Source organism: Octopus bimaculoides, chromosome 2 (assembly GCF_001194135.2).
Source record: "Octopus bimaculoides isolate UCB-OBI-ISO-001 chromosome 2, ASM119413v2, whole genome shotgun sequence".
Taxonomy (NCBI): domain Eukaryota; kingdom Metazoa; phylum Mollusca; class Cephalopoda; order Octopoda; family Octopodidae; genus Octopus; species Octopus bimaculoides.
In genome coordinates this window covers 177,928,040-177,940,131 of record NC_068982.1, presented here as the reverse complement: position 1 = coordinate 177,940,131, position 12,092 = coordinate 177,928,040, and the positions used below count along the sequence as shown (strand labels likewise).

The 12,092-nt window shown below is 35.7% G+C and overlaps 1 protein-coding gene across 7 annotated transcripts in view; it reads right to left on the bottom strand.

Annotated features, from left to right (window-relative positions):
- Positions 1-5,880, bottom strand: part of LOC106878697 (guanine nucleotide exchange protein SMCR8) — an 84,301-nt gene extending 78,421 nt beyond the window's left edge. For 2 of the 7 annotated variants that reach the window (XR_008263496.1, XM_052965762.1), the window contains exon 1: positions 5,533-5,714. The gene's annotated coding sequence lies outside the window, so the exon portion shown is untranslated. Of the gene's footprint in view, positions 1-4,117; positions 4,215-5,154; positions 5,495-5,532; positions 5,715-5,861 lie in introns of those variants that run through there. The other 5 variants (XM_052965761.1, XM_052965758.1, XM_014927987.2 and 2 more) reach the window with 5 other exon arrangements.
- Positions 5,881-12,092: the final 6,212 nt, after the last annotated feature.

The window sequence follows — 12,092 nt, the reverse complement described above, 5'->3', positions numbered from 1 at the left end:
CGCCATATGCATACACACATGACTCATACACTGTTCACTTTCCTGACTTTTGTACATAATTCTATGTACTGTACATGCACCTGCGCACTATACACAATAATTTCATTATTATTTATGTATAGGCGCAGGAGTGGCTGTGTGGTAAGTAACTTGCTTACCAACCACATGGTTCTGGGTTCAATCCCACTGCGTGGCATCTTGGGCAAGTGTCTCCTACTATAGTCTTGGGCCGACCAAAACCTTGTGAGTGGATTTGGTAGACGGAAACTGAAAGAAGCCCGTCATATATATGTATATATATGTGTGTGTGTGTATGTTTGTGTGTCTGTATTTGTCCCCCCAACATCGCTTGACAACCGATGCTAGTGTGTTTATGTCCCCGTAACTTAGCGGTTCGGCAAAAGAGACCGATAGAATAAGTACTAGGCTTACAAAGAATAAGTCCTGGGGTCGATTAGTTCGACTAAAGGTGGTGCTCCAGCATGGTCACAGTCAAATGACTGAAACAAGTAAAGTTAAAGTTAAAGTTATATATAAATATAAAAGAAGAAAAGAAAATGGAGATTACAAAGTTAATTGTTTATTATTAACAACAAATTGGTCATCTTCACTTCTTACAGCCATTTCAATCAATACTTTCTTAATCTCCATTTTCTTCTTTTAATACTTGAGTATTAATTGAAATGGCTGTAAGACACAAAGATGACCAATTTCTCCATTTTCTTTTCTTTTAAATGGATATAAACTATATGCTTTATACATGCCTATTATTTTAAGGAAATTCATTCCCCCAAAATACTAAATATTGAACTGCTATTTCCTTGGATGAAACCATCCCTTCATGAGGTTAACATATCCTCTAATTAAATTTTACATATATATATATATTATTTTATCAAATTTATTAACTTATGTCATAATGTTTTTGTTAAAAAATTCATTGGAAATTTTATCTAAAAAAGAATTAGAACCATTAATTAGTTTATATTATTACATATAACTTGTGAATATAAAAGTAATTACAACTATATGTATTCTGATGTATGCTTACACAGAGTAAAAAGCAACTCAAATGGCTGCTAATACAAACAGTGTCTGATTGTGAAACACAACCTCAAAAAGAGAAATTATGATTAGAGTTTGCAAGGCCTTCAAGGTTAACTTCTGCTTTAGAAGTAAAAATGGCCTTAAAATGTTGGTTCAGTGTGAAGCCAAGTGTTTTTTAATTAGTTGGTATGTTGAAGAGGACCGGTACCCTTGATATGTACAAGTCACTCAGACTTTAGTTAATGTTCTGTTTGAATATTTTCAACACACAACAATATCTGGAAGAATGTGTATAAAAAGGAATCCCAGAGAGATGCAATCATGTAGAAGAATAATAGGGAAAGATTTTTTTTTAAGAGGATGAGAGGTGTATGTGTCAAGTGGACATGAGTGGAGGGTTATGTAACTTGCTAATTCAGAAGTAAGGGACCATTGGTGTGTAATGTAGACACTAACTCAGTCAAATTTAATCAAATTTTAATATAGATAAGATCTGTAATGGCTGGATGTAATTTGAGAATGTTTGTCTGTATCAATGACAAAAATACTACCAAATATCAAAAAGGACAGAGTTCAAAATAATGCTACTGCTTTGATAGGGCCAAAATATGGAATTTTCATTTCAAAATTTATAAATATACATATCCAGTACATATATACCTCAATGTAGTACATGATAAATTTCAAAACTTAATATGCTCTTAAAAAATATACAAAATCTTATAATATACAAAATTTGAGTAAAAATTGTGACTTCCTATGCATGATGTGATATATGTATGCATGTATGCAATAAATGTCATCAGTGTGTATGTGTATATGCCTGCAACAGATATATGTATTTAATAGATGAGTATACATATATGAATGAGATATGTAAGCATGTTATAGATGAGTGCATGTATTTCATAGATCATCATCATCATCATTTAACGTCCGTTTTCCATGCTGGCATGGGTTGGATGGTTTGACTGGGGACTGGCAAGCCAGGAGGTCGCACCAGGCTCCAATCTGATCTGGCAGTGTTTCTACAGCTGGATATTCTTCCTAACACTAACCACTCCAAGAGTGTAGTGGGTGCTTTTTACGTGCCACCAGCACGGAAGCCAGTCAGGTGGCACTGGCATCGGCCACGTTTGGATGGTGCTTTTTATGTGCTACCAGCACAAGAGCCAGTCGGGGCATGTAAGCTGGCATCGACCATGTTTGAATAGTGTTTTATATTTGAGGACATATAAGATTACTTCAAGTCTTATATGCAAAATTGAGTTCCCTATAAGTTAATTTTGTCCCTGACACTCACTATTATCGGCCATTTTCTTTTCCTGAATACACACTGCTGAAAAGTGGGGTATCAAATATGCCGAGGAGTCTTTTATGACACAAGCTGGCAGAATCTGGATGAAATGTTTGTGGTATTTCATCTGCCACTATGTTCTGAGTTCAAATTCTGCTGAGGTCGACTTTGCCTTTCATCCTTTCGGGATCAATTAAATAAGTACCAGTTACACACTGGGTCTATGTAATCAACTTAAACCCTTTGTCTGTCCTTGTTTGTCCCTTCTATGTTTAGCCCCTTGTGGCAATAAAGAAATAAATATAACACATGAAATCTAATTTTCTACAGATTTTCACCAATCCACTGCTGAATTGAACCAGGTTTTCCTCAAGAGTCCTAACATTTCTAGGTTCCAATAGAGGTGACTTACTTCATGACCCACTCCATCAACTACTATTGCTATAAGAACTATAATTAGATTTTAAAAGCTGTCAGTTCTTTATCAGTTTGATGTAGATGTTCTCATCTATAGTTTAATCAAAGTATTTGCATTTTCTTGAGCAACTAATATCTATGTGAATTCTGACTGTCTCCTGAGAAGTGGGAATGTGGTTTTATTGAACTGTTCTACAAAAACTAAATGAATCCAGCTATCTATTTAAGGCTGTAGATGGCTATAGTGCAGCCACACTCAGAATTTGAATCACCAGTCTGGAGCCCTTATCTTGCTCAGGACATTGACCTCCTGGAAAATGTTCAGAGGTGCAACCAAACAAATATCCTCCATCAGGCATCTACCATAATCTGAATGCCTTGCTTCCCTGGGCATAGATATAGTGAAGCTCTGACGTCTGGCAATTGACTTAGTAAACACCCACAAAATTATTAACCATCATGCCAACATTGAGCACCTTTTTGAGCTTCATGTGTCTAACACATGTGGTCATACCTACAAAGTCAGAAAACAGCACAGCTCCCATGACTTTCGGAAACACTTTTTCACACTCAGAGTTGCTGAAGCATGGAACAAACCACCTGCATCAGTTATTAGTTGCCGAGATATTGCATCCTTTAAAACCTCTATGCTTCCTGAAATTTGCCAACACTACACCTGATATCCCCACCTCCATACGCATGCACACATGTATATCATGACTCATACACTATTCACTTTCCTGACTTTTGTATATAATACTATGTATTGTACATGCACCTTTGATAAGTTGTGGTGCACCTGTGCACTATACACAATAATTTCATTATCATTATTTTGTTTCAAAAGGATCCTTTGTTATTTTCACCAGACCAACTCGTCTGACAGATAAGGTAGTGTATTCTCAATGACGTAATGAAGTAGTACTCAGCAAACATTTTAAAGCAGTATGTATGAAAGACACACACACACACAGAGTCATCTTGACTTGAATTTCATGTTACTGTGATCTTCAAATGAGAAATCAGATCAATGTGGCATGAATCTCTAGTCACAAGATAAAAGATAAAAACTCAGTTATAATTAACTAATATACTCTAGAACGTATATTGAGCATTCTTGCCGCCGCCCACTCGATCAGCAAGAATGTAGATAAAACGAAGCTGAAATTTGGATTAGTGCACAGCTGGGTTGACATAAACATAAGTGTGTGCTGGGTGGGTTAATAAATTATACCAAGTTTTTGTAGAGCGTTAACTGATCGTATGTGGGCATAACATACGCATTATATATAACTTACATTCAAAACAGACAGGTTATTCATCAAACAAAAGAGCTTAGCTAAGCCCATAACTTACTGAAGTTCATTTATTATATAGCGGGAAAACAAGTTGTTCATTTTAGTATCTTGTTTTCTCTTCAACAGAACCTATGTGATAAACAATATCAAACAATATGCATACATAAACAATAAAAATTAAAGGCCAGAAAATATTGAATTCCCCCAACAGCAATCAAACTACACATTTGTGACCAATACATTAAATATTTCCTGCAGAACGTTCGCGATTAAAAATTTTTTTTTTTTATCAAATTAAATGCAGAAAGGTATCATCCATTATACTAAACTTCGAACAGATTCCTCTCATGAGAAATATTGGCATCAAACAGTTCATATATGATCTCCTCTTAACAAAAAGTAACACTAATGCAACCATTTTTGCAACAGGGAAAATAAGTTTCAGCACTGACTCATAAAATACGCAGACGATAATTTGGTGATCTTTGGTTTTCGGAATTTTTTTAATTTTTTTTTTTTACAAATTAATGTTTCAGTTTAAAATATAAACTTGGGCTTCATGTTAAACACAATTTCATATAGATTAATAGATTTTCTAAATGAAACCGGCTATTTAAAAGCTTTCCCCTGCGAGACACTAATCTAACAATTGCCTTCCTGTGTATCGATCGAGTGAATATGGTTTAGTGCAGAGTCCATGCAAAATCAAATATATTACCTGTTGTAATACGTAAATTGAAATAGTGTTTGCTCTTTCTAACTTATTTCTATTGTAATTGTCCACTTCCTTATGTAAATTATAAATGAAAAGGACGTGAAAGTGATGGGGGTGAATTTCCACGGTCTAATTTATAAGCTTGACACTAGTGTGGACTAACTTGAGACAGCCGAATATAACTGGCAACAGTTTATAAATCGTTAGGCTTCATGCAACCACTCCATTCTCGACCTCCGACTCTGTCACGTTACTCTTAAACGCCTACACTTATAGGTAGGTATTTATGGAAACTTAAAGTCCACTCGACAAACCTGTGGAAATGAGGATAAGAATGGAATGTTTTGGAATTAGTAAAATTTCAACAGAATAATATTTACCATGATCAAATGCGCGAAAATACGTTTATACGCCTGGCAGAAGATATAATTACACAATATATTCTAGCGTTAAATAAGACTGTAATTATCGGTATACTCTAATTATGTAGAGAGATGCACTTAGTTCAAGTGACAGGCTTCAGGCTATTTGGGTAGGGAACACCACAGCTGGCATATATATTAGAAATCTGTAGCTGTATCTCATTGTGTCAATATAATATAATGTAACACGGCATCTTAACAACATCTTTAGATTCTATTAATTTTAAAGAATGTTACTTTCAGTAATGTTAAATATAAATACTTAAATGTCATAACACAAAATAATCAACAATAATAGAAGGGAAGCTGACAGCAAAATAAGCATCATGTACTTACAAATATGTAAACAGTTGAGGCGATTAAGAAACAGACGATATGTTACTTCATAACTAAAGCCACCCACAACTGTCAATTATCAGAAGTATCAAGTATTTCTGCCGGTGACAAACGACAATTTGCTATCCTGCTTTAGAATTCCGAGTAACAGCACGTCATTCAGAGCATGCATATTAAATATGAGAAACTGATTTCTGACAAAGAGAAGATCAATAATTCTCAAAGTAAACAATAAATATACGTTTCCTACATTAGCATAAAATCTGAAAATAATGACGTTCATTATTTTCCTCAAATCATTAGTAACGTAAATTAAGTGAAATATTTACCCAAGAATAGAAACCGATTTCTAAAGAAACTTGTTGATCTGCAGTTCGAATATTTTTTAGTTTGCTTGCCGCAACTTTGTCAATTTATCGTATTTTGAGTAAGGTCATAAAAATAATTTTGCCACACGAAATTAATTGATTTTGTCGTTATCATAACATATGGACACGTATATATTTTCTTTTAATAATCACATCTCTAATCTTTAATTTATATGGACGTCGGTGTGTAGCAGTTAATGGTTCCAATTGTAAACTTCAGATACTTAACAGCAATAGTCTCAATAATCGTCTCAGTGGCAGACAACATGCATCTCTTCACTGAAAATCTTCATAACTCGCCTCCATCAATATGATGTTCTCTTAGAACCCATCTTTCTTTCTAAGATGACAAAGCTTAAACAATGAATTGAAGCATCAAGGTTATTGAGTACCATCAAGCTTTATCATCATCATCATCATTTCAAGTTAGTTTACTTTTTTAGAGCTAGTCCATCTTTTAGATTCTTGCAGTCCCTGCAACATTCTAATTTATGAGAAACTCGAAAGTTTGATCTACAGGGTGTCCACAAAGTCTGGGTACATGGGGATTAACACATACTTTAAGAAATTATTATTTCTTATATTTAATTGTTTATGTTATGATTTTATTTACTCCATGTAGCCAGACTTTGTGGACACCCTGTATATTAAACTCACTTCTGGATTCCTTGCTCAAGTTCTGTAGCTCAAATAATTTGGGGATCTGAATTTACATATTTTCTCCTCTCTCTAATACTTACACACACACACCCCAACTGCCTTTCTTCTCTGCAAGTTTGCTTCTTTATGATGGACAACTTTCATTCCTTTCCAATGCAGGCTACCTCAAACAGAGAAATGAAGCTCTATAACTGTGGAGGTGGTGATGGTGGGGGAGGACTTGGATTATTAGTTCTAGAGCAGGGCAGGCCCACTGCCAGACTTTGGTGCCTGGGGGTGCTTCAGAATATTCTGGATGAGCACTAATTTGTAATAATGCTAGAGTTTTGACATAAGTGTATCACTGTAAATCTGAGGGTGTACCATTGAATAGTGAGGAGACAGTGCTGTCCAGTGCACCACCTTAGAGACGAGCATGGAGCAGGTTAAATCAGCTCAAAGAGTTTGGGAAAATTTACATCTAAATTTTTGGGTTACCTTTTGATCAATCTGAACAATTTTCAATGTGACGTTTAAATTCTATGATTGCCAAATTTTCCAGAGAGCAGGTTGGCAAGATTGATGTGTAGGTGTAGAAAATATAGATGTGAGACTAGTTAGAACATGAGTAGAAAATTCTCTCTTTGTTAGTTCCTTGCTCTGGATGAATTTTATAGAAAAAAGAGAGAGGAGCTAGCCTTCATTTCTGCTTATATAGCCAATGCATGGCTTATAGGTACTGTTCCCTCATTGGTCTGTTAGAACCCAGTGCAAATAGTGAACAAATAAAACATCACCTAGATGCATGAAGCTCATTACAAATGTAACCATGAGTATGATTTTATTAATAGCTTTATGGGCAACAGGTGCAGCCTACCCATTTATTGACCTGATTTCAGAATTCAGAAATCATGGTGCTAATCTAAATCTTTGCTCTACCTTATCATCAGCTCTGATTAAATAGATATGTTAATAGTCTGTAGAATGACTGGAGGTATGCTACAATATCATTGTTCCAGGTATACCATTCCAACATGCAAATAGCATGAATTTTAAGATACAAATACCACAGGAATTTATTATTCACAAATGGACAGTGTGGTGCAAAACTGTTCCCTTTATGTGTGTAGTGATTGTGTCTTGGTGTAATTGGCAGAAAGTAGGATGTCATGTTCTCACGGAAAAATGTTTCTGAGATGTCTATTTATGGAAGCAGTGAGAGTCTGTCATGGATGCTTAGGTTATTCTTGTATATCTCCTCAAAGATTTTTTTTATGTCAAGAGCAACAAATATCCGTCAAATGTAAATAATGTAAATAATGTAAATTGGCTAGTAGTCAGCAGGGTTAGAAAAGTTGCACTTCTTGAGGTCAGGATAGATCTCTGAGCTGGTGCTAAAACATACTTTGAGATTATTAGATGTGACACAGCCAGATACATTGTCTTCTTTTGTGGGAGTAACCTGAAGAGGGTTTAGAAAGTAGGTTGTTGCTGTTGGTGTGTGTGTAGACTTGGAAGTAAACTAAACAGCAAATGTGGAGGCTTTATCAGCAGGTGCACTATTTACAGATCAATCCTAGTTGAGAAATGGCAAGTAAAAGGATTCTGTGAAATTAATAGTAATCCTCTTGGGAAGGGACCAGAAGTCTTAAATGAGAAAGAATCTGAAAGCCATGTGTTGCACAAATATATCTTTTGCTAGCTTCTGGGTCACCACTTGATAAATCCAAAAAGTGATGATGAATACATGTTGATGCTATTGTATCTGGACGGATGAATAGCTGTCATAGGACCAAAAGGTGAGGATGCAGACACATCTGTTGATGCCAGCCTGCTTGGTGTTAGACAGCTGTTGACAAAAGCAAATTGCCTATTTCTGGATCTAATTTTGAATTAATGGGTACCATAAATATGACAACATAAAGTATTCACTACAAATAGAAAGACAGAGTGAAACACAAGAACAAAGAAAACACTCAAAACTAAAGCAGATGGTGAACATCCTCTATAAACCAAAACAAGTTTTGGAATAAGTTGGTTCATGATAAAATAAAATGACTAATTTTTGTATCTGTGTTGTTTTGTTCATAGATTCCACACTTCATACCGAAATGTCTAACATCATCATCATCATCATCATCGTTTAACGTCCGCTTTCCATGCTAGCATGGGTTGGACGATTTGACTGAGGACTGGTGAAACCGGATGGCAACACCAGGCTCCAATCTAATTTGGCAGAGTTTCTACAGCTGGATGCCCTTCCTAACGCCAACCACTCAGAGAGTGTAGTGGGTGCTTTTACGTGTCACCCGCACGAAAACGGCCACGCTCGAAATGGTGTCTTTTATGTGCCACCCGCACAAGCCAGTCCAGGGGCACTGAAAAATCCTTCAGGAGGTTAATTTCATATAAAAGAGACAGTAAACCAGTATATCCATCAAATCTGTCAACTTTGCAAGAATGAGCTTACAAAAGATGCTTTTATGTGGTAGCTCAACCTGCTAGAAATGGGAGCCAGGTGTCACCCACTGTCTTAAAAAAAACATTGTCCAGGATACAATCATAGAAACTATGTGTGAATAAGGATGGAATGTCTTTGATAATAGTTTTACTCAATTAGACCTGACTGGTGGCAGAACAACATTAGCAACCATTAGAGAAGTATATTTGGAAAAAATTATGAAAGAAAAACCTATGTCAGCTGTAAGAAAAAAAAATTAATAGTGCATAAAATGTCAGGATCATGTGCAAACTTAATTTAGTACTTGGGAGATAGTTCAGAATATAGAAGAAAATTTCAAAGACCATAGAGCAATTGTTGAATAGAAATGTCTATCTATATTCTATCTAGATGCACTGAAACAAGCATGGTGGGGTGAAAAATCTTTTGCTGCTATTAATATATGGAAGTGAAAAACCTAACTTTAACTGTAAATCAGAGTGAAATAGCACCACTGCATCCTACAAAAGGTACAGTGGTGCAATTACATAACTATTTTATTTTAATGCATCTAAAAGTACTAGCTTAATAGTTTTTAACCTTTACAACATAGTTAAAATAAAAAAGGACAACTTTTACCAACAGCTCAGATACCCAGCCTTTTCATAACCAAAATTTTCTTCTAATGCAGCCAAACCTTTTACCAGTTTATATGCTATTTCTTCTGTATACTTTGTTAAACCCCCCCCCACACACACACACACACACATACATAGTTTAATTAGGTTGGTCCAGTGGTTTGGATCTCTTGGAATTTGCAAGGCATGTAGCTATTTTCTTCAAACATATCAGACTTGTCCGAAGAAGAAACAATTATACTCTCAAAAAAATCTCCAGGGCTACAGGTCATTAAACTAGCTTAAACTATACATAAAATGCCTTCTAGCAGCAATCCTTTCCAATCAGTTTTTGACTAGTCACCAGCAACTTCATATAGCCATCTGAATTGAGTCTAAGGCCCTCTTCAAAGATGTGAAGATGAATTCTGGTGAGTAGGTGCAGTTAGAATGCCTGCTAGCCATGGCTTCATCATCTCCATTGCAGCTGTCGAGGTCACATCTTACAGCCTTTACACTGTCCACAGAGCACTGAGAAGCAGTCATGATGTGGGCATTTTGATATTATAGTCTCCAGCAGCTTCACGTAATCATCTGAATTGAGCCAAAGACCCTCTTCAAAATTGTGAGAATGAATCCCAGCATGCAGATGCAGTCAAAATACCTGCTGTGTTCCTTCCTGTTGGCCATGGCTCCATAGTTTCCATTGCAGCTGTTCATATCACGTCTTACAACCATTAGTGTTGATAGAACATTGAATAGTAATCATGATTTTGGAATTTTGACACCTGGTGTAAATCATCATGATATAGGTAACTCTTTCCCAATATTCTGATGGTTTCCAGCTGCTGTAAACTTAATGTGCATCACTCTGAGGACACCAGAAGGATTTGCACATAATTATGTCATTTGTCTTGTTAGACTTTTGGTTTTAGAGTTTTCCTCTTCAGAAAAGAACCAAAGTATACTACGTTCATGATGGTTTTTAACCTTGGTAATTAGCTGTTTGGCATGGATCTTGTGTCTTTGCAGATATGAATTGGCCTCTCCTCATTACATACAACTTGTAAGAACGACAGTGCGAACCCGTTGATTTTCAGGGATCACCATAGATAATATTTTGAACCCATTGGATGAACTGCAGTGCCCTTGTATCTGAAAGTTTTAAAATGTTTCTTTTTTCTTTGACACAGTTACAACATTCTTGCCAGAGTATTCCGTCTGATTTGTGTACAGAAGCTCTCTCAGGTTTTAGAAAGTCAACAATTCCTAAATTGCCGTATTCAACACATATGGCAACAACGAGTGCATATCTTTTCATTTTTCGTGTTAGCATTTTATCTGCTATTGGGAATCTGAAAGAAATAATAACCTTTTAAGTGGTAAGTATCCTCAAAACCTTTTGAACCCTGTGTGTGTGTTTGTATGCATAAAACTAATCAATAAACTTGTAGAATGCTATATTCATGTTAATTTTGGTAATATTTACTCCAATGAGTTTATTTGTAAATTCATTTTGGCTGCATTATTTTTTAAATGTGGAAATCGGGGTCATGTGCTATGCTCTAATTGCTGTAGCCTATATCGGATACATTGATTTAGCTACCAGTATGGAATGTAAATAAAACTGTTGTTAAACGATATTCAGCAGTTTTGTTTATTATGTACTGAAATTACAATTCTCCGGCGTTCCTTCGGTATAGCCCTCAGGACTGTCAAAATTCGATATGGGACCATATGATTGTTCGTTAATTTCCGTAATTTTTAAAAATTTATTTACTTTTGTTTTAAAACGAAAAAGGAGAAAGTGAAAGCTGTATGTACGTGTTTATGAAATGGACGTGTGTGTGTGTGTGTGTGAGAGAGAGAGAGAGAGAGAGAGAGAGAGAGAGAGAGAGAGAGAATGAAGGGGCGTGTTGTCATGTATACATACATACATAAATACATCTCTTTTGCATGTGTGCGTGAGAGAGAGCCACTTAAACATCACTCTGTCTCTCTCACACACACATACAAAAAAAGATGTATGCACATGTATTTATGTATGTACGTATACATGACAACACACCTCTTAATTCACTCTCACACACACACATACATCTTTCACTTACTCCTCTCTTTCAGTTTAAAACAAAAGTGAATAAATAAAATGTTTTTACGGAAATTAACTAACAACAACGACAGTCCTGCAAGTCAAAACGAAAAGATAGGAATAATCTAACATTATATGTAGTATTGAGAACAATATAGGTAGAGGGGACAATGAGTAATATTTACTGCATTTTTTGACTTTGAGAAGAAACAGATTTTCTATAAGTGTTCACTACCTTGCAAAAACGGTTTTTATATAGATCCGCACCCGGTGGAAAAATTGAAAAAAAAATAGTGTAGTAGTTGAAGTGCACCGTATATTGAACAAATATGAAGGAAAAATTGCGCGATGCGAAAATGGAGAGAGGGCTCGGAAAATTCACACAACCCGAGCACTAAATCTCC